The sequence below is a fragment of the Sus scrofa genome, chromosome 3, assembly GCF_054392235.1.
Source record: "Sus scrofa isolate SSC_HxYL_T2T_F1_AM1 chromosome 3, Sscrofa_HxYL_maternal_Yorkshire_Landrace_v2.0, whole genome shotgun sequence".
Taxonomy (NCBI): Eukaryota; Metazoa; Chordata; class Mammalia; order Artiodactyla; family Suidae; genus Sus; species Sus scrofa.
Genome location: NC_139385.1, coordinates 5,988,347 through 6,011,563, shown reverse-complemented (window position 1 = coordinate 6,011,563; position 23,217 = coordinate 5,988,347). Strand labels below are relative to the sequence as shown.

The 23,217-nt window shown below is 44.0% G+C and overlaps 1 protein-coding gene across 6 annotated transcripts in view; it reads left to right on the top strand.

The window, feature by feature from the left end:
• Positions 1 to 23,217, top strand: part of SMURF1 (SMAD specific E3 ubiquitin protein ligase 1) — a 105,504-nt gene that overhangs the window by 58,596 nt on the left and 23,691 nt on the right. The gene's annotated exons all lie outside the window — the stretch shown is intronic.

The window sequence follows — 23,217 nt, the reverse complement described above, 5'->3', positions numbered from 1 at the left end:
AGGCTTATAAACAACAGACATCTCTTCCACACAGTTCTGGAGGCTCAGAAGTGGCCCCAGCAGATGTGAAGGCCCAATTCCTGGTTCACAGATGGCTGTCTTCCCACTGTGTCCCTCTGTGGGTAAAAGGGCAAAGGTGCTCTCTGGGGTCTCTTCATAAGGGCACTAGTCTACCATTTGTGAGGGCTCCACCCATGACCTAATCACCTCCACATACTGTCAAGTTGGGTGTTAAGATTTAACATATGAATTTTAAGGGGACACAAACATTCAGTTAATGATAATGAATGTGCTTATTGTGGACATTCTTATAAATAGAATCATGCAAAATGTGTGGTCCTTTGTGTCTGGCTTCTTTCACTCAGCACAGAATGTTCAGGGTGCTTCCATGCTGTAGCATACATCATATATCAGTGCTTCATTTCTTTTTATGGCCGAATAGTATTCCATTATATGGATATACCGCATTTTATTTATCTGCTCATCAGATTATGGATATTTGGGTTGTTGCTACTTTTTGACTGTTACAAATAACGCTGCTATGAACATTTACGTACAAGATTCTCTGTGGCCGTATGTTTTGAATTCTCTTGAGTATACCTAGCAGTGGAATTGCTGGTTCGTCTGGCAACTCTGCCTAACAGTTTGAGGACCTGCCAAAGTGACCGTACCATTTTATGTTCCCACCATCCATGTCATGGGTGTCCTAGTTTCTCTACGTCCTTTCAATCCTTGCACTTGTCTCTCTTTTTTATTTTGGCCGTCTTAGTGGGGGTGAAGTGGCGTCCTGGTGTGGTTTATGTGCATCTCCCTGACGGCCAATGATGTGGAGCATCTTTCATGGGCTTACTGGCCATTTGTATAACTTCTTTGGGGAATGTTGGTTCAGCTCCTTTGCCTAAATTTTAATTGGGTCTTTTGTCTTTTTATTGTTGTTTGTAAGAGTTCTTTATATATTCTGAATACAGATCCCTCACTAGATTTTATAAATACTTGATTTACAAATATCCTCTTTCTGTAATTTGTCTTTTCGTTTTCTTTCTTTTTTTTTTTTTTTTTTTGGTCTTTTTAGGGGCATACCCGCAGCATATGGAGGTTCCCAGGCTAGGGGTCGAATCGGAGCTGTAGCCGCCAGCCTACCCCACAGCCACAGCAACGCAGGATCCGAGCCATGTCTGCAACCTACACCACAGCTCATGGCAGTGCCGGATCCTTAACCCACTGAGTGAGGCCAGGGATCGAACCTGCATCCTCATCGTTCCTAGTTGGATTCGTTAACCACTGAGCCACGACAGGAACTTCAGTCTTTTCATTTTCTTGATAGTGTCTTTTTAAAAAATATTTATGGCTGCACCCATGTCCCAGAAATTCCTGGGCCAGGGATTGATCTGAGCCACAGCTGTGACCTACCCTGCAGCTGCGGCAACACTGGGTCCTATAACCCACTGCACTGGGCCACGTGAGTACCCAGTTGTCCAAGCACCATTTGTCGACACCATTGTTGTCTTGACACCACTATTAAATTTTAACTTTTGTAAGTTTGACAACATATTCACGAACTACGATGCAGACATCTGCTGTTTTAACCTGTTAACTTTAAGTAAAAATGCTCATGTATTGGGTTTGACTTTTACAGAGAGTGCTCCCATTAGTGGTGATTGTGGATTCGGAGAGTATTGGGACTTTTCCGGGCAACCGTGCAACAACTACTGATAGTGTCATGAAACTTGTGGTTTTCTCCGAAGCCACAGGATTGTAGTCAGGAGATGTGTCATGGCCTGAATCTCCCTGTTTATGGGTTGGCTTGGTGAAGACACATCAGAAGTTAGATCTTCTGATAGCTTTATGGGTTGCTTCAGTGGGGCTCACTTCAAAGAATTTGGGTTTGGAATTTTTACCAGCCTTGTTAGAGTTCAAGAGTTCCCACCGTGGCTCAGCGGTAACAAACCCAACTAGTATCTTGAGGATGTGGGTTTGCTCCCTGGCCTTCCTCAGTGGGGTAAGGATCTGGCATTGCTGTGAGCTGTGATGGAGGTCACAGACTTGGCACAGATACGGCATTCCTGTGGCTGTTTTGTAGGCTGGCAGCTGCAGCGCCGATTGGATCCCTAGCCTGGGAACTTCCGTATGCCGTGGGTGGGGCCCTAAAAAGCAAAAAAAAAAAAAAAAAGGGGTTCAGGACCTTTAGGGTGCTCGTGGTATCTGCTTCCAGCAGGTGTGTAAGCTGCAGGTGCTCAGCACCCTGATGGCTAGGTTTGCAGTGGGTTGCGCACCTAGGAACTGGGCCCTTGCATCCACCACCGTGGACACAAATCCAGTAAGCAGCATAGCCTGCACGAGCCTCGAACCCAGGTTGTGTGCTTATGGGTCAAGGTTGAGGCTGGAGCAGCTTAGGAGCTGGTGTGCATTCCTGGGCCTCATTGTCCTCCATGGCTCCCAGTGCACTGTGAGCCACCCACTGGCTTAAGTGATGGCCGCTGCTGAATAGAAAGACCACCCGTTGTCTACTCTATGGCTGATAAGAATATTCCTTAAAGTCACTTTGAGCATGAGGTAGTATTACTTCCCAAGGAAAGCAGGATGGCTCCTCAAAGTAACTCACAATTGGAAGCCCAATTTTGTAAGATATAAAAATGCGAAAAATAAAATCACGCAAGGGTCACAGACAGGGAGAAAATAGTTGCAAAGGATATGTCTGATTGATAAAGGACTCCTAATTAGTCCAAAATAATAAGAACTTTTTTTTCTTTTTCTTTTTTATTGAGGTATAGCCGATTTACAGTATTAGTTTCAGGTGTACCCAAGAATACTTAAAACTCAACAATAAGGGGGGGAAGAAACCCACCCGATTAAGAGATGGGTGAACAGACGTCTCACCAAAGGAGATCTGCAGGTAGCAGATCAGCCTCTGAAAAGATGCTCCACACCGCAAGTCATCAGGGCAATGCAAAGTAAGACAGGGAGACGGCGTTCCCGTCCTGGCCCAGTGGTTAGCGAACCCGACTAGGAACCATGAGGTTGCAGGTTCGATCCCTGGCCTTGCTCCGTGGGTTAAGGATCCGGCGATGCTGTGAGCTGGCGTGTAGGTTGCAGACGTGGCTCGGATCCCGCGTTGCTGTGGCTCTGGCGTAGGCCGGCGGCTACAGCTCCAATTCGACCCCTAGCCTGGGAACCTCCATATGCTGCGGGTGCGGCCCTAGAAAAGCCAAAAAAAAAAAAAAAAAAAAAAGAAAAAGAAAAGAAAGAAAAAAAGAAAACCACAGGGAGATACCACTACAAACCTGTTAAAATGGCCAAAATCTCAAACACTTGATAACATCAACTGCCGGCAAGGATGTGGTAGAATAGCAACTCTCATTCGTTGCTGGTGGGAGTGCAGTGGTACAGCCACTTTGGAGTAGAGCTTGGCAGTTTTTTTGCAACACTAAACGTATACCACGTGATCTAGGAATTTCCTTCCCTGAAATTTAACCAAAGGAGTTGAAAGCAAAAGACCCGCACATGGATGTGGTGAAATAACGTTATTTTTAAGGCAGGACCAGAAAATTTTTAAACATAAAATTCTGTGCCCGTTTGAGCCTCTGACCCTCCCCTCTAGTGTGCATTGTGTTATCTGCGTTACAGATTAACTAGATCCTCTTAGAAGACACAGGAATATCTACTCACCAAGACAGAAGCCTGTTTTCTCCTGGCCCCAGCAAGGTAACTCCTTGGGAGGTGATATTTCTTCTCAATCCTGTAGGAGTCACAGTAACCCACTGCTGGCCTTGTTGGACTATGTAAAGTGTTAGTGGGTTACTTTGATGTATAATCCTCTATCTCAAAGGCTTATATAACTGTGCTTTGATCTTCGAAAGGGAAGCCTTTCTGAAAGATGCCCCCCACCCCCGCCACCCTAGGTTATAATCCTCGGGTTGGCTCAGATTTTCCACTTCTTTCTTAGATGGACTGTTGATTAATTTTTCTGTGGACAGATGTTTATTACAGCAATTTTATGCATAATTGCCAAAACTTGAAAGCAACTGTGGTACATCCAGACAGTGGAATATTATTCAGCACTAAAAAGAAATGAACTCTCAAGTCATGAAAAGACACGGAAGAGCCTTAAGTGCCTATTACCGAGGGAAAGAAGCCAATCTGAAAAGGCTGCATCCTGTATGCTTCCAACCATGTGATAGCCTGAAAAAGGCAAAACGATGGAGACAGTAAAAAGATGAGTGGTTGCCAGGAGTTAGCGGGGAAGAAAGGATGAATAAGCAAGATAAAATTTGGGGCGCAGAGAAGCTGTTGTGTGTGACACCGTGATGGTGAATATGCCAAAACTCCACATGTACCAAACACTGACCGTGAACCCCACAGTGAACTTTGGGCTTCAGGTGATAGCGCCGTGTCCTTGCAGGGTCACGGATTGTGACCAATGCGATGGCTCGGGCGAGGGATGTCGATAATGGGGACGGCTGTGCCTAGGGTCAGGTAGTATGTGGGAGCTCTCTACACCGCCTGCTCAGTTTTACTGTGAACCTAAAACGGCTCTAAAAAAAAATAGTCTACTTTAAAAATAGAGTTCAGCATGGTATAGATATGTGTCAAAGGCAGGGATGCCTTTACAGTTCCCGAGAAAGGAGAAATCACCATTGGCCTGAGAGAGGAAAAATAAGATTTGAGCTGTAACCCAAAGAATGAGTAGCGGGATTTCAGTGACCAGACTGTGGTTCAGTGTCTGCAGCCTTGAGTAAGGCCCTCCGCAGACCCTTCGTTCCTCTCCAGGAGGGTTACAGGGGTCGCGTAGGCGAGGTGCTTAGGGCAGAGTCTAGCATGAAAGAAGCAGAGCTCTCAACAGATAGTGATGGGACACCTACCCTGGGCCAGGCGCTCTTGGGGGGTTTTTGTTTGTTTTTAAAAATGATTTTTTGGAGTTCCCATTGTGGCTCAGTGGTTAATGAACCCGACTGGATACCATGAGGATGCAGGTTCGGTCCTTGGCCTTACTAAGTGGGTTAAGGATCCGGCTTTGCTGTGAGCTGTGGTGTAGGTTGCAGACACGGCTCGGATCCCACATTGCTGTGGCTGTGGTGTAGGCTGTCAGCTGTAGCTCTGATTCGACCCCTAGCCTGGGAACCTCCATATGCCGTAGGTGCAGCCCTAAAAAAGACAAAAAGAGGGGAAAAAAACCCCAAATTTTTAATAGAAGTATGGTTGATTTAGGATGTTTCAGGTATATAACAAAGCATTTCAGTAGTATATGCATATCATAGAACCTGTCAAAATCCCAGGAGGCTTTATTTGGGGAATTTACAGAATTTGATCTTAAAATTCGTATAGGCGTGCCAGCAATCTAGAATAACCAAAAACAGCCTTGAAAAAAAACAAAGACTAAAGTGGAGACTCAACACTTCGCAATTTCAAAACTTACTATTAGGCTGTGGTAATCCCTGCAGAGGGTTACTGACGGCAGGATAGACGTGTACAGATCCGCAGGAGAGAATTGAGAGTCGCCGCACATTTACACTCAGTTGATTTTCAGCAGTGATGTCAAGACAGTCCGACGGGGAAGGAAAGTCTTTTCATCGAGTGTTGCTGCTGGGACAGATAATAATAATCGGTGGCAAGAAGGCAGAGAAACTGGAACCTTTGTTCTTTGCCGGTGGGAATGTAAAATTGGGCAGCCACTTTGGAAGACAATTTGGAGACATTTCTCCAAAATGTGAAGCATGAAGTTCCCGTAGGACCCGTCATGCCCCTCCTAGGTGTGTGTCCGAGGGAATTGAAAAATGCGTGTGTGCACCAAACCTTGTTACGTGCGTGTTCATCACAGTAGCCAAATGTGGTAGCAACTGAAATGTCTACCGTCTGATGCATGGGTTGGTGAAATACGATGCATCCACATAGCTGAGTATGATTTGGCTACGAAAAGGAATAAAGTACTGATACTTGTTCCAGTATGAATGAACCTTAAGATCATTATGCTAATTGAGAGAAACCCCTCATCAGAGGTCACAGACTCTAAGACCCCGTCTGTGAACCGTCCAGAGAGGGGTCCCATACGTCGAGGCGGAAAGTAGGCTAGTGGTTGCACAGAATGGAGAGTGCCCACTAATGGGTGTAGGGCTTCTTTGGGGGCTTATGAAAATGTGAAATGAAACCGTGGTGGTGGTTGGACAACTCTGAACACACTAAAAACCACGGAATTGTATTCATACTTTAACAGTAGGAGTTTTATGGTTCGTGAATTATATCTCAGCAAGTTGTTACAATGTTAAAACATATGCTTAATGAGATACCACTGCTTCACAATTTTGTTTTCATTCTCTAGTTGGAAGTAGGATCTAGCAGAGTTAGTTTCCTTCTTGTTTTTTTAAAGTCATATTTGTTTGCTTTTAAGAAATATATATTTCTCTAGAGTATACTGGCTTCCTTATGTTGTATGTCAACTTGTCACCATAATTATACCTTTTGGGAACACACTGTATCAGAGTACGTGCAGTATAGAGCTTGGGCTCTCTTCAGACTCAAGAAAAGAGGAAACTCTTACAGGCTCTGTGGTCTTGGGCACGTCATTTAATCTCACTTAACCTTGGTTTCCTTATCTGTTGTGCGTACTAAATAAGATATAAGCTACAAAATACTATTAATAGTGTTTGGCACAGAATAAGCTCAGTAAATACTGGCAGTTGTTATTGTTAGTTTTACAGTTAATCATTATTAAATCTCCCTTTAGCTGTGTCTGTTCCTATTAGGGACATCGCTTCCTGCAGAATCCAACTTACAAAGATTTTTGAAAAACATGTCTTATCATGTTTATTTTCCCCCTGGTTCAAAAAGAAGATAAACGAAAGAAATGCACCAATAAATAGTTGAGATAGTCTTGTATCTGTTTAAAAGGGTGGTCCAGGGAGCTCTTTCAATCCAAGATTCTGCGAGTAACTGAGATTCTTCTCCTGATGTTAAATTTTAAATTTCTTCTCTTTTCCCCTCCGTAGCTTTTCTTTCCCCTTTTCGGTTGTCCTTCTCCCCATCCTGTCCATTTCTTTCTTTCTCTTTTTTTCTGGGACCTCTGCAATTTATTTTTAGTTAAAAAATAGTGTCTACAAAATAGGGAGTTCCTGTTGTGGCTCAGAGGTAACCAACCCAACTAGTATCCATGGGGATGCAGATTTGATCCCTGACCTTGTTCAGTAGGTGAAGGATCTCGCATCGCCTCGAGCTGAGCTGTGGTGTAGGTCGCAGATGCAGCTCAGATCCTGCGTTGCTGTGGCTGTTGTGTAGGCCAGCAGCTGCAGCTCCGATGAGACCCCTCGCCTGAAAACTTCCATGTGCCACACATGCAGCCAGAAAAAAGCAAAAATAAATAAATACTACCCCCTCTTTATTCATTGTACTGTTGATGGGCATATATATGATTGATATATACATACACACACACAAAATAAAAAAACACACTCTCCTTATGGAAGAACAAAAACGTTAGGCTAAAGTCCTCCCTGCCCACTAGTTCCAACCTGGTATTCTCCTGCATCCTCCCTTTCCTTCCCCGTCCCCCAGGTAACAGTGTTTAATTCTTATCCGTGTTCATTGTCGGGGGGGGGGCTGTTTCCCACACTGAAGCAGTCCTTCCGATGTCAAGGCTGAGAGAGGGTCCGTCCACCTTTCCACCAACCCATGGGTGGCTTCAGGCTTCATGGAGGCACAGAGATCTTTGGCCTCTTATTCTCCACTTTGACCCAGAAGTGACATACGCCACTTCTGCTACAAGTGCCTACAGTCGCATGGCCCCAGCCAGCTCAAGGGCATTGCAAAGTGTGGTCCAGCATTTGCCTTGACGGAGAGGACTAGGTAGCAGGAGCGTGAGGGAGAGCTACCAGAGCCTACACTTTCTGACCCCTTTCTCCTGCAGTTTCTGGGTTCGGTGTGAGCCTATAAACTCACTTGGAGTGGGTTCCCCTCTCACTTTTTTTTTTAATAAAATGGAAATCGTTTTTGTAAGGTAGGAATTATCTGTACTTTGAAATTTGGGGTGGGGGGAGATCACACCCATGGCATGTGAAAGTTCCCAGGCCAGGGATAGAACCCAAGCCGCAGCAGTGACTCAAGCCACAGCGATGACAACACTGAGTCCTTAACTGCTAGGCTACCAGGGAACTCCTCCCTTGAAATCTTGATAGAATGCTCCAGGAAAACAATCTGGGCATGACACTTTGTTTTTGTGGGTAGTTTTTTTTCAATTACCGTTTTAATTTCTAAGGTTATTGGTCAGGATTTTACTATTTTGGAGGGGCCAATTTTGACAGTTTATATGTTCCTGAAAAAAAAAATGTTCATTTTAGGCATTGTCTTAAAGCTGTGTCTCTGGTACAAGTATTATGAGACGTGTACATTTTAGCCTTCCTAGCCGGACTGTGGCGGGACCTCATCTTGGCTTTCGTTTGCATTTCATTGATGGTCGGTGATGTTGAGCGTGCTCTCCTGTGCTTCCTGGCCAGTCATCCTTTGATGACATGTCTAGGTTTTTTGCCTATTTTTATGTTGAGTCGTTTTTCTTTTGATTATTGAGTTGTAAGTGTTCTATATATATTCTGCATACAAGCCTTGACCGATATATGCATTGTGAAGATTTTCTCCCGAGTGAGAGAATATTCTCTTGCCTTTTCCTTTTCTTAATGGTACCTAGTGTTTATGTTTTAGTCTGTGCTCCACATTTGATGATTCCAAGTCAGTTTTTGTAGATGATGTACAATTAGGCTTAAGGTTTATTTATTCCCCCCGCCCAAGTATATCCCATTTATTTCAACCAGATAACCCGTTCTATCCAGTCTGGAAAAAAATTGGTTTTTTTTGCTTTTTCCTCATTGAACTGTCTTGATCTCATGCCTGTGGGCTTATATTTGGATTTCCTATTCTGTCCTGTTGATTTTTAGGATTGGTTTATAAATATTTAAGTGTAAAGCTCCCTGAATTCTCACAAATGGAACGCACGTGTGTAATCAGTGCCCAGATCAAGAAGCAGAGCCTGGCTAGTTCCCCACACACCCTCTTCGTGATGCTTCTAATCATTACTTCTCCTGAAAAAGGACACCACACCCGACTTCAACAGTGCGTATTAATGTGACTGTTTTCGTGCTTTGTAGAAATGACATCATACCATATTTTTATAATGTTCATTGACCGTCATGTTCATGAGGCTCATTCATGGTTTAATGTGTAGGTGTGGTTTGCTTTTCTTGTTGCGGCGTCATACTCTCTTTATTCATTGTACTGTTGGTGGCATCTCAATGGCTCTGTCTCTGATTTTTACCAACGGCCGCTATAACCTTTCTACTGCAGGGTGAACATGTAGACATGTGCATTTCTGTTAATTACGTACCTAAGGGTGGTATTGCAGGTCATGATTTTTTTCTAATTTAAATGACCTTGTGAATCCGATGTTGGCCACAGAGACTTAAAATTTTTAATGTCGCATCACATTGTTTCAGTCTTAGCACTCAGTTGTCTAATAAGGAAGGTACATTATGCAGTGAGCTATGTGGGTTTCCTTCATGGATGGATCAAGTTCTCATCTCCATCCCTAACTCTTCAAGGTCACCTTGAGCAAGTTGTTCACTCTCCAGCGATTCTGTTTTTCTTGACTAAATTGAGTATAATCATTTTACCCTGACCTAAGCTGTGATGTGAATAATGATTAGCTATATAATTATAGGAGATTTTTATGATAAAACCATGCCAAATAATACCTTTAAAGATTTCAGTGCTGTAGAAACAAGCCCTGTAAAATGATAAATAGGAAAGAAATGATAAGGGACTTTGAGAAGATCGTGTGTTACGGGTTTTTCATTATCCGGTGAGAGGCTATTTGCATGTGTTGCTTTATAAACGGCATCCTCACGTTTGGTTTTCTGTTGACCTTTCTATGCATCAGATTAATAAAGCTTCATTTGTCAGTTCAGTAACGGAAGAGAACAATGCAAAGAGAACTTTCTCTTGTTATTATTTATTGAGTACCACTGTTTTCCTTGCCTATTTGTCTGGTCTGATTATTAGGTCGTAGGCTAGTTTCCTTAATTCTAGCTTTCTTCCCTTGAGCCCTCCGTCTCTACTCTACCCTCAGCAGTTACCACCTTGTTTAAAACGACTTCATCAGAAGAGCACAGCTTCGTTTTATGTTAATAGGCTTTCGGGCGTCAGGAGTAAGGATGTTTGGGTTTATGCGAGGTTTTCTTCCTTATTAACCCTGGATTATCTCCTGTTAATGGAGTTCATTCGGTTTCTTTCTAGGGTGACAATCAAATATAACTGACTTAATGACAAGCTTTTGTGGATTAAAATTCATTTCCTTCCTGACAAAGTTGAGTTTTATTTTTACATTGCATACCTTAGGAAGATAGGCAAGCAGACGCCGTCAATTTTAAGCAATTGTTTAACAGTTAAAAAAAAAAAAAAAAAAAAAAGAAGAAGAAGAAGAAGAAGAAAGGAAGGAGGAGCTTCGTTTACTTTCCGTGAACATCAAACCCTCGAGCATGGGAAGCCCGCCAGGAAGAGAACCTTTTTGTTTTGTTCTGTTTTGTTTTGTTCTTCATGGAATTGTCGGAGCTTGGAACAGTATTGGCCTGTGGTGGCTCATTAGCAGGTGTTTGTTTGTTAGATGGATGACTCAGAAGCAGCCACTTTTACTAACTGTGACTTTCACGGGTCATGTTATGTGATCTTGTAAAGCCCCAGTTTCCTTATGGGGAAAATGAACATAAGAGTCACTGTCTCATGGAATTGCGGTGTTGACACAGGCAGGACACAGCATCATGCGTGTCAGATACTTTGTGTGGTGCCCGATCACCTTGTGCACACCTGAGAGGTGTTAGCTGCTCTTATTCGGCATATTAAAGGGAACTAGATTGCGTCTTTAAAGTTTTACAAAACAAAGACAAAGTTTCCAAACCTTCCAAACCACGACTGTGATTCCACTGATAGGCTTTGTCGAATATTTGTGGCGGATGTATTGGTCAGAGGGTTGCCTGGGAGACAGTCTGCTTTCCAGGGTGGTTTTGGAAGCTTGAGTTGCACACTGCTCCTTAGTTTCTGGTTGTAAAATCACCATGAGCTTTTCAGGACATGAGATACTAGACACCGGGCCTGAAGGGCTGGAGTTAATAGATGTTGTCATCACATATGGCATTTGAATAGGAATACTTGGAAGGAAAAAGAAACATACTTAGAGACACAAAACTGAAAACTAACTGATCAAGAAATTGATTACTTTTGGAATATGACTTTAAATATTTAGATGAACCTTTCTCTAATGAAAACCTGAATTTTCCCATGTTCTTAGCAAGGAAATATGCTTATACCTATACAGTTCCACTGGTTTTTCTTGATGCCTTTGTCGTGCTTGGATGTGGTTGAAAAGCATTCTGTTTTATTTAAGACAGAAACATGATCTGGAGATAGAAATTCTTCTAAATGATAGATGTGCATGTATCTAATGTTTTCTTTTTCATGCTCTTTTCCATGATGGCTTATCAGAGGATATTGAACAGAGTTCCTTGTGCTATGCAGTTGGTCCCTGTTTATCCATCTGTTAATCCCAAACTCATAATTTATCCCTCCCCCACCCCTTTCCCCCTTTCATAACCATAGGTTTATTTTCCATGTCTGTTGGTCCTTTTCTGTTTTGTAAATGAGCTCATTAGTACCATAGTTTAGAGGCCACACGTAAGTGGTATCACATGGTGCTTGTCTTTGACTTAGTTGACTGATAGGATCATCTCTAGGCCCATCCATGGTGCTGCAAATGGCAGTACTTCACTGTTTTATGGCTGAGTGGTATTCCGTTTTCTGTATGTACCGATCTCCTTTGTGTGGTCACCTCTTGATGACCACTTAGGTTGCTTTCATGTCTTGGCTGTTGTAAACAGTGCTGCCATGAACACAGGGGTGCATGGATCTTTCTGAATTGTAGTTTTCTTTGGATATATATATGCCCAGGGGTGGGACTGCTGGATCCTATGGCAACTCTATTTTTATTTTTTTAAGGAACCTCTACCCTGTTGTCCATAGTGGCTGCACCAATTTGCATTCCTACCGACTGTGTAGGAGGGTTCCCTTTCTCCACACGCTCTTTAGCATGTATTGTTTGTAGGCTTTTTAACGGTGGCTGTGCTGACCCATATGAGGTGATACCTCATTGTAGTTGTGATTTGCATCCCTCTAATAATTAGTGATGTTGAGCATCTTTTCATGTGCCTGTTGGCCCTCTGCATGTCTTCTTTGGATAAATATCTATTTAGGTCTTCTGCCTTTTTTTTTTTTTTTTTTTTTTTTTTTGTCATGCCTGCAGGATATGGAAGTTCCCAGGCCAGGGATCAAACTCCTGCCACAGCAGCGACCGGAGCTGCTGCAGTGACAACGGCAGATCCTCAACCCTCTGCCCTGCAAGAGGACTCCAGTTCTGCCCATTTTCTGATTGGGTTGAACAAACATTTATTGAGCATTTAATTCATGCCCGCCCTGTGCTGCATGCTAGGAATGTAGTGGTTCAGAAGAATAGTTTCTTATTGGTGCTTATGTTCTATGCAGTAGTTAGACAGTTAAGGAAAGGAAAAAAAAAATTTACTACCTGATAAACCTGATGTTTATTCAGCAAACACTGAAAAAGTTAACCTCTGTGTGCCAGGCACCATACCAAGCTCTGGGCACCACAGTAGTGAATACAGAAGACGCAGTCCTTGTTCCCGTGGACATTTTGGGGGGAAAGCGGCAGACACGAGGCAGCATACAAATGACAGAAGATTTCATTGCAAAGTCTGATAATGGCTATGCCGCTGCTGTGATCGTAGAATGTGGAATGGGGATAGAAGTGGGGCTGGCTCTGAATCTTTCCAAATCTTAATAACGGCACCAATTAAAGTGGGAGGAAAAAAATGACGCCTTCTCTGTATGTCCACTTGCTTCATCCTGTCAAGTTAGGTGGAAAATAATGTGAAACTGCAGGGAGACAGCATAGGCACGAGCATGTCCCCTGGTCCTCGGTGCCCAGTTCTGCCTCACCCCCTACCCCGGGATGGGGCAGGGGTGTTGGGAGTATAAGCTGCAATGTCATACTTCTGAGCTCAAATATTTCACAGAATTGTGTCCTTCACTTTTTAACCGAATATATGTATAGACGATGAAGCTATAACATGTTCAGAAAACTCACCGAAGTGTTAGATTACCAGTCTCCCCAAGCCAGTAGGGACAAGTAACCGGTAACCTGTTGCTGAAGTGTGTTTTGTTAACTTGTAGACCATTTTTCCTGTAAAGAAGCAATGATTTTTATCATCTAATGGTGTTTGAAGAGTGGAAATGTGTCCGTGTGTTGCGTGGGTGTCTAAACTTATTGAGAAGGATTGGTACCAGTGGTTTATGTCATTAAGCAAATCAGGGAGCAGCGCTCAGCCCTGTGTGGATTGCACATTTGAGCATTTTGATTCTCTTCTTGCAACTGAAATCTGATCCCCCCCCTCCCAGAGTTAATGCAAATTTGAGGATTTCCCAAACTTGCATGAGGAATGGCAGATGAGTGACTCTGGCCTGGAAAATGGCACGTTAGTGAAACACGCTGACCAGCAAACCTCACGCTTTGCCTCTAGCCAGGACTCTGTTTTTATGTAACTTAAAGACTTTTTCCTCAAGTTGATGAAAAAGTGAGTTTTAGACTAAAAAGTTAGATGAGGTGGACAGATAACAACATACATTAGTTGCATGATGTGTTGGCAGCTTCCCTAGGAGGGAAATAACATTTCTTAATAATGAAAACTTTGCTTGATGTTTTAAAGTATTGAGATACCTCAGTTTGGCTGTATTTTTGACACTGTCACTCTCTCTGGCTTTTTGTTTCTTGTTCCTAGTTTGTGTCATGTGCCCAGGAGAAACCCAGGTCTAAAGGGCGGGATGGGGTGGGAGCAGGGTTCCTCCTGGAGGGGAACCGCCCCTTGAATGAAGCGGCCTTGAGCGCCCTGCTCTGTGGCTCTTCCCGTAAATGGGAGTGAGAGGAGGGACGAGGTGGCTGGTGGCTGGAGCCGTGATCCCCGCATCAGGCAAACGTGCGTGTGGGTGGGGCTGGCAGCATAAAATTGCCAGTGTTTTATTTTGCCAGGTCGTCATTGGAACTATGACCATTTTTTGTGACCTCATTTCATTAAAGAGAGGCGATTTTAACTTTTGAAAAAGAGAAAAGCATAACATTAGGAGTTCCCGCCGTTGCTCAGGGGTTAACGAATCCGAGTAGGAACCATGACGTTGTGGGTCCGATCCCTGGCCTTGCTCAGTGGGTTAAGGATCGGGTGTTGCCATGAGCTGTGGTGTAGGTTGCAGACACGGCTCTGATCTCAAGTTGCTGTGGCTGTGGTATAGACCAGTGGCTACGGGTCCAATTCGACCCCTAGCCTGGGAATCTCCATATGTCATGGGCGCTTCCCTAGAAAAGACCAAAAAAAAAAAAAAAAAGACATAACGTTAGAACAAAGGAGGGGCATTTAAAATAAATTAGTTCAGTTTAACGAAAACCCCCACGCCAGTGTCCATCTCTTTTTTCTTCTGGCCCTAGGGGAGGTATTATCCAGACTCATATCTGGGGAACACTGGCCGGCACGAGGCTTCTCGGGAAGGTGGGCTTCCGTGGACCACGCGCAGGCAAACGAGGGATTGCCCGGGGCATCGGGTAGCGAGGAGAAGGCAGAGGCAGTGAACTGAGCTACACATTGAAGGGTAGTGGCAAATGTGGGTGATAACAGGGAACGCGGCACTTTAATACCTGGGAAAAATTTAGATTCGCGGTCAGATACGATTCAGAGCCACTGGAGCCTTTTGAGCCTCACCACACAAAAACTGGCATTTTGAAGGACTGATCTGGTGGCTTAAATGTAGTAAGAACTGCAGAGGCCTCAGTTAGGAGGGCTTTGTTACCCTTGGCTGTGAGTAGCTGAAGCCAAGAATAGGACAGAGGGTACAAGAGTAGGGACGGGCAGTTCCAGAGACATTTAGAAGAAAGAAGAGATAGGACTTGGTGACACCTGTAAATCTGAGAGGGGAGGAGGAACGAAGCTTACAGCCAAAGCTTCTAGTCTTGGAGAATAGAAGAATGGTAGAAATACTCACACAAATTTGAAAATTTCTTTTTTTCTTTTTGTCTTTCCTAGGGCTGCTCCCGAGGCATATGGAGGTTCCCAGGCTAGGGGTCGAATCGGAGCTGCAGCCACCGGCCTACACCAGAGCCACAGCCACATGGGATCCGAGCCATGTCTGCGACCTACACCACAGCTCACGGCAACGCTGGCTCCTTAACCCACTGAGCAAGGCCAGGGACCGAACCCACAACCTCATGGTTCCTAGTCAGCTTCGTTAACCACTGAGCCACGACAGGAACTCCTGAAAATTTCTTAACACAAAGTACTAAATTTGGGTTGCCGTAGCTTATCCTGGGAGTGGGTGAAACCACAAATAGTGTTTTGGGGACCCAGTGCTTTGGTCAGGGACCTGGTCAAGAAGCCTGTCTTACCAATCGAACGCAAGCCCAGCATCTTCTCCCCGTGAATTTTCAGAAGTTAAGTGAACGTTGCGTTCTTTGTTCTTTCTTCCTCCCCTGACTTAGGAAACAGTGGCCTGCGATTAGGAAGTTACGGGATGTGGACGTGATTTGTCCACAGTAGAGAGGGCTACTTCCGAGGTGGAGCTGGAGCCACCGGGCAGTAGTCTCCCCTGAAAAATAAGCTGCTTTTTCTCTGAGTAGACGGCTTTTGCTCATTGTTGTTTCCCCAGAACCTCACTCATAATCGGTGCGTAATTGTTTAAAAACGAGTGGTCGATCTCCACAGAGGGGGGTGTTAGGCTGTGTCTTCACTTACCTTTATTATCTTTTATCCCTCTATCTTGTAGAGCGGCCAGAGATACTTCTATCTCAAGACCGCAAAATGTTTCTACTAGGAGAAACCATATGCCATGAACTAAACTAGATTCAGCCTGGCTCTAAATGGCCTTTGCACACACAATTGAGGCAAACTTCCCTTTGTGCTGACTCTACTGAGACCTTCTCCGCTTTGTGACGTAACCAAATTCCACTGGAATGAGCCTTAAATTAAAACCATCGCTCGTCTTGTACATGTGACCAAGGACCAGTCTCTGTGAGATGTTCCCAGCATTCTTCCAGCAGCAGCACCTTGGACAAGCCAGGCCCCAGAGCTGGCCGGGTGGTATTTGAGGCTGGAGGTGAGAGAGGCCAGGGTCCGAGCATGGCAGGTCTGGAGTTCTGCAAAGGGCAGCCACCATGGAATTTTTAAAAAAGAAGGAGACATGAGGAGATTGAAATTTTGAAAAGATGACATTGCGATGGCTTTTGGGGAGCCTGAGCAAGGGCAGAGATGGTGAGAAGTAAAAGCCTGACACACAGATTGCTGGCCTGTGGAGCTGATGGGTGTTGCCAACAGTCTCAGGTCATGAACCCGGGAGAGGGTCAGGTTTGTAGGCAGACTGGGAAGATTTCAAGTTAGGTTCTGGACACTTTGCAACGACAGCCTTTGAGACAGCCAGAGCCGCAGGACAAGCAAAGGGCAAGTGGAAGGACACATCACAGGCCAATTTGAGGAGAACTGGAAAAGACGGCAGATTTCAAATTAACGTAAGAGGGAGTTCCATCATGGTGCAGGGGAAATGACTCCAACTAGGAACCATGAGGTTGCGGGTTCGATCCCTGGTCTCGCTCAGTGGGTGAAGGATCCGGCGTTGCCACGTGCTGTGGTGAAGATTGAGGATGTGGCTCGGATCTGGCGTTGCTGTGGCGGTGGTGGAGGCCGGCAGCTACAGCTCCCATTCGGCCCCTAGCCTGGGACCCTCCACGTGCCCTGGGTGCAGCCCTAAAAAGAAAAAAATAAAATAACAGAAGAGAAAAAATAAATAAAATAAAATTGGCATAAGAGGAGTTCCTGCTATGGCACAACAGGATGGGCAGTGTCTGGAGTGGGGTAGGGATCTGGGGTTGCTGCAGCTGTGACGTAGGTCGAAACGGTGGCTCGGATATGACCCCTGGCCTGGGAACTCCATGTGCCCCACAGGGCCAAAAAGGGAAGAAAAAGAAAAGAAAAAATGAACTTAAGACAATTAATCACTTTCCTTTATCCAAATAACAGAAAGTACAATGAAAGGAACTCTCAATAGTAACAAAACTCACAATAGTAACACAAACCCAAATACTGAAGAGTAAACCCAATTTGAAATGTGGAAACCTTACGAAATACATTGAGACGTCACAGGCTTTAAAGAACTAAATAAGTGGGTAAATATGCCACATTCAAGAATGGGCATACTTAATATTGTAAAGAGGTAAAAGCCCCTCAAATTTATTTATGCAGGGGCTTGTTTGTTTGGTCCACACCCGTGGCATGTGGCAGTTCCCAGGCCAGGGTTCAAATCCACACCACAGCAGCAAACTGAGCCCCTGCAGTGACAATGCCAGGTCCTTAACCTACTGCATCACAAGAGGACTCCGATGAAGTTTTTTTTGGTTAACTTGCTCAAAATGATTCTAAAGTTAAATAGGAAAAAAAATAAGCATATGAGACTGGCCAGGAGAATGCAAAACAAAGAATAATGAGGTTTGAGAGCCATGCATTTTCTGTTAACGCATTTGCAAGTTTTCATCTTTTATGAGTATATATTACTTTTGTAAGTAGAGAGACAAGAGCTGAAACTAATAGGAAATGTAATAAATTATGATGTAGCCACAAAAAAACCCTGAAGAGTGTGTGTGTGTTGCCACTGGAAAGAAATGGCATAAAGATTACACTGAAGTTGTAATTACACTCTTAACACCAACTGGACTAAACTAAAAGACGATCAGGAGATTCCGTAAGCACCTGTATACCAAACAACTGTATATAAAATTGGTAACCTAGATGAAATCATCAAATTTCTGTAAAAGACACCAACTGATCTGAGATGTGCAAAATTTGAATAGACCCACGAAGCGTGAAAACATGGGTGAGTAATTGAAAACACTCTGTAGTGTCCCTTCCTGGCTCAGCAGTGAACAGACCCAAGTAGCATCCATGAGGATGCGGGTTCGTTCGCCAGCCTCGCCCAGTGGGTTCTGGAGCCGGCGTTGCGGTGAGCTGTGGTGTAGGTTGCAGACGCGGCTCGGATCCCACCTTGTTACGGCTGTGACATAGGCCGGCAGCTACAGCTCCACTTCAGTCCCTAGCCTGGGAACCTCCATATGCCGTGGGTGCGGCCCTGAAATAGGAAAACGAAAACAAAAACAAAGCAAAAAACCAACACGTTGTCAAAGAAAAGCCCAGGCCTGCATGGCTTACAGCAGCACATTCAAAGCATGACTTATGCCCCATAACCAGGTGGAATTTATCTCAGAATGCAGGGTTGGTTTAACATTAAAAATCAATCAACGTACTACATCTTATCAGTCGATAAAGGGCAAACACCAAATGATCATCTCAACAGACGCAGAAAAAGCATTTGCCCAACCTAATATAGGGCATCTGTGAAAAACCCACAGCGTCCATCATACTCAGTGGCTGAAAGGCTGAAAGCCTTTCCTGTAAGATCAGGAACAAGACAAGGATGTCCGCCCCTTCTATTCAATATTGTATTGGCGGCACTGGGCAGGTAGACAAGAAGACAGGAAAGGCATCCAGATTGGAAAGGAAGAAATAGAGGTATCTCTGTTTGCAGATGATGTGATCTTATGTAGAGAACATTCAAAAGAAAATAAAAGTATCAGGTGCGAGTTCAACAAAGTTGCAAGATACAAAAGTTGTGTATGCAAAAGTCAGTTGTATTTCTCTACACTAGAAATACACAGTCTGAAATTAAGAAAACAATTCCATTTACAATAGCATTGAAAATGATAAAATATTTAGGAACAGGCTTAGAAAACCAGGTATACAGTGTATATTCCAGTAGTTCCCACTGTTGCTCATCAGGTTGATAATCCAGCTAGTATCCATGAGGAAGTAGGTTCAATCCCTGGCCTCACTCAGTGGGGTAAATGATCTGGTGTTGCCGCAGGCTGTGGCGTAGGTCACAGACACAGCTCTCATCCGGCATCGTGGTGACTGTGGCGTAGCATGGCAGCTGAAGCTCCGATTTGGCCCCTGGCTCTGGAACTTCCCTATGCCCTGAGCGCGGCCCGAAAAAGAAAGAAACAGTCTCTCTCTATATATACGTATACACACATATACACACACATATCTACTGAAACTACAAAACGATTACAATTTAAAAAGCCCTGAATAAGTGGGAGAGCGTCTGCTGTTCATGGATTTGAAGACGTAATCTTAAGATGACGCACCCCTCAGTTTACCTGCAGCTGCAGCGCAATGCCTCTCAAGATCTAGGAGTTTTTTGGGTAGAAATTGACCAACTGATCCTAAAATTCCTATGACAGTTGGACAGATCCGGAAGAGCCAAGACAATCTTGAAAAAGAACAAAGTCGGAGCATCCACGCCTCCCAATTTCAGAACTTAGCACAAAGCTCTGGTGATTACTGTGGTGTGACTATTTGTGTCCCTCTCAGATTCATGGGTTGAAACACTGACCTCCTCAAAGGATGGTATTGATGGGTGGGGGGCTTTCGGGGGGAGGTCCTTCCGTCGTAAGGGTAGACTCCTCATGAGTAAGCTTAGTGTCGCATGCAAGAGAGGCCAGAGAGGTTCCTCACCCCTTCTGCTCTGTCATGGACACAGCGAGAAGTCTGCATCCTGGAGGAAAGCCTTTGCCCCAGCATGTGACACCCTGATCTCGGAGTCCCCCTTGCAGGACCGTGAGACATAAACGTTTGCTGCTTATAAGCGACACAGTCTGGTAGTGTTTTGTTGTAGCGGACCGAAAGGACTGCGGCCGTCATCAAGACGGTGTGGCCATGGCATGAGAAGAGACAAGGGACTAGAATTGAGCGACCACAAATGAGCTCTCGTGTTTACAGAGAATTGATTTCCAACAAAGGTGTCAGGATGATTCGGTGGGGAAAGAAGAAGCTTTTTAGCAAATGGTCCTGGTACAACAGGAGATCCGCTTGCAAAGGAATGAACTTGGACCTTTTCTTCACATCAAACGCTGAAATGAACTCAAAATAGATCATAGACCTGAATGTCTATTTAAGAGCTAAAAGTATAAAAAAGCTCAAAGTATTTGGAGTTCCCATTGGGGCGCAGTGGTTAACGAATCTGACCAGGAACCATGAGGTTGCAGGTTCAATCCCTGGCCTTGCTCCGTGGGTTAAGGATCTGGGGTTGCCGTGAGCTGTGGTGTGGGTCGCAGACGCAGCTGGGATCTGGCGTTGCTGTGGCTGTGGTGTTGCCATGGCTGTGGTGTAGGCTGGCAGCTGTAGCTCCGATTAGACCCCTAGGCTGGCAACCTCCATATGCTGCAGGTGTGGCCCGGAAAGGACAAAAGGGGGGAAAAAAAAAACTAAAAACTTTGGTGCTTCAAAGAAGGTGTAAAGCCAGCCTGCAGAGAAAGAATATTTGTAAATCACATATCTGGTAAGGCTCTTTTTATCTCTAGATATGCAGATATTTGTATACAGTTTTCTCCAGTATCTGGTGTGGGTTGGCTCCTGGACCCTCTCTCCCCGTGGACACCCAAATCCTTAGATGCTCAAGTCCCTCACATTTGCATATAACCTATGCACATCCTCCCACATACTTTAAATCCTCTCTAGATTACTTGTAATACCGAATGCAATGTAAACACTGTGTAAATACTCTAAATACTGTGTAACTAGTGGCCTGGGGTGCAGCAAAGTCAAGTTTTGCTTTTTGGAACTTTTTGGAATTTTTTTTTTAAAATATATTTTTGGCTATGCCCACAGCATGGGATTGAACCCGCACCACAGGAGAGACCCGAGTCATAGCAGTAACAACACCAGATCCTTAACCCACTGAGCCACAAGGGAACTCCTAAATTTTTTTTTTAAATTCATGGTTGATTGAACCCATGAAGGTGGAACCTGTAGGTACAGGAGGTCCAGGGTGAGTGACTATAGATAGCTATAGATAAGGGCATTTAGGACATATAAAGAATTCTCACCACTCAATAATAAAAAGGCAAATAGTTCAATTTTAAAATGGGCGTAAACGTCTACATAGAAATATCTCCAAAGAAGATGTACCAGTAGCTAATAAAGCATATGAAAGCAGCTCAGAGTCAACAGTGAGACGAAAATCAGAACCACAGAGATAAAAACCCACAGAGACAATAACACCTGTTAGGATGGGGAGATCTGGGAGCCCTCATACACTGCCGATGGGAATTTGAAATGGTGCAGACGCTGTGGGGAACGGCCCATTTCTGTTAAACAGGGAACCAGCAACTTCACTCGTAGGTTTACAAGAGAAATACACTCTGTGCCTGGTAACACCCTGGACGGCAGTATTCATGATTGCTGAAGACTAGAAACAACCCCAATGCCCTGATAAATGGATACAGAAAATGCGTTTTATCCGTGCAACAGAATATTACTCAGTTATGAAAAGGAATGAAGTGTTGATTCATGCTACAACCTGGATAAACTTTAAAAACATGTTGAGTGAGAGAAGCCAGTCATAAATAAAATGCCACGGGTTGTATGATTCCATTTATATGAAATGTCCAGCATCAGTGAATCCACAGAGACATGGCGTAGAACAGTGGTTGCCCAGGACGAGTGGGTTTGAGGTTGAATAGAGTGATGGCTCATGGGATCTCTTTTTGGGATGATGAAAATGTTCTGAATTCATTGTGGTGATGGTTATACACCAGTGAGCATATTAAAAGCCATTGAGTTACACACTTCAGATGGTTGGATGGTATGGTATACGAATTGTGTCTTGATAAAGTTACATAAAAATTATCATAAGTGAAAAGTTTGCAGCACAATATGTAATATGAAATTTTTAATAAAATAAGTGCACTATAAAACATGATATTTTTAAAAAAATAGCCAAATTCGTGAAGCTGTTTAATACGAGATATTGGTGCATTTTCCCTTGATAGAGTAACAGATCCGATGACAAAATTTCCTATCAGTAATCAATGCCGCCTTATTAATAAAATAACAATTGCATGTATTGCATTCTTTCTGCATGCCAGCATGTGCTAAATTCTTAACATGCGTTTTGTCATTTGTTTGTCACAACACTTGATGATGGCCCCGTATATTTTCTGTCACTCTCTCCTTTCTATTCTCCAGCATACCACAGGTGACATTCACAAAACTGTATTATTTATCAGAATATCAAAAATGTGCGCTCCCTTTTGTTGTTAGCAGTAGCTGTGAAGGTAAATCGCATAGGTCTTCATTTGAGTTGGTTTTAATGTGCTCCTTTGTAGATAGAAGAGCACATTGCTAGATGTAGCTGTATGCATTTAACTAAGATTTTAAGTTTTTTGGGGAGGGGGTTCACAAGATCTTTTTTTTTTTTGTCTTTTTGCCTTTTTCTAGGGCCACTCCTGCAGCATATGGAGGCTCCCAGGCTAGGGGTCAAATCAGAGCTGTAGCCTCCAGCCTACACCACAGCTCACGGCAACACCGGATCCTTAATCCGCTGAGCAAGGCCAGGGATCGAACCTGCAACCTCATGGTTCCTAGTCGGATTCGTTAACCACTGTGTCCCGACGGGAACTCCAAGGTTTTTTTTTAAAAAATATTTTTTGTTAAAGTATAGTTATTTACATTTTGCTCATTTCTGCCATGCAGCAAAGTGACTCAGCCATACATATATATGCTCTTTTTTAAAACTACTATTTTTTATCATGGTCTGTCTCAGGAGATTGTCTATAGTTCCCTGTGCTATGAAGATTTTAAGTTTAAAACATAATTTGATGTGCTGTTGTTGATTCTAATTATTGGAGGAGAAAGCTCTTACTCGTTACTTGACAGTGTTTTGTTTACCGTAACCCTAAATTTCAAAGAATCAATGGCAAAGATAATCTTGAGGTTTGTTTGGTTTTTTGTTTTTGTTTTTTTCCTTTGCAAATATAGAGTAGTGCCTCAGTCAGTATGGGTTGCTCTAACAAAAGACCATAGACTGGCGGCGGAAACAACCAGCATTTATTTCTTGTGGTTCTGGAGGCTGGAAAAGCCTGAGACCAAGGTGCCGGCAGAGGCGGCTCTTGGCGAGCTAAGGGCCCTCTTCCTTGGCTGGTGGACACGGAGAGCAGAGGGGGAGCCAGCAGCCCTGTGGGCTCCTTTCCAGGAGAGC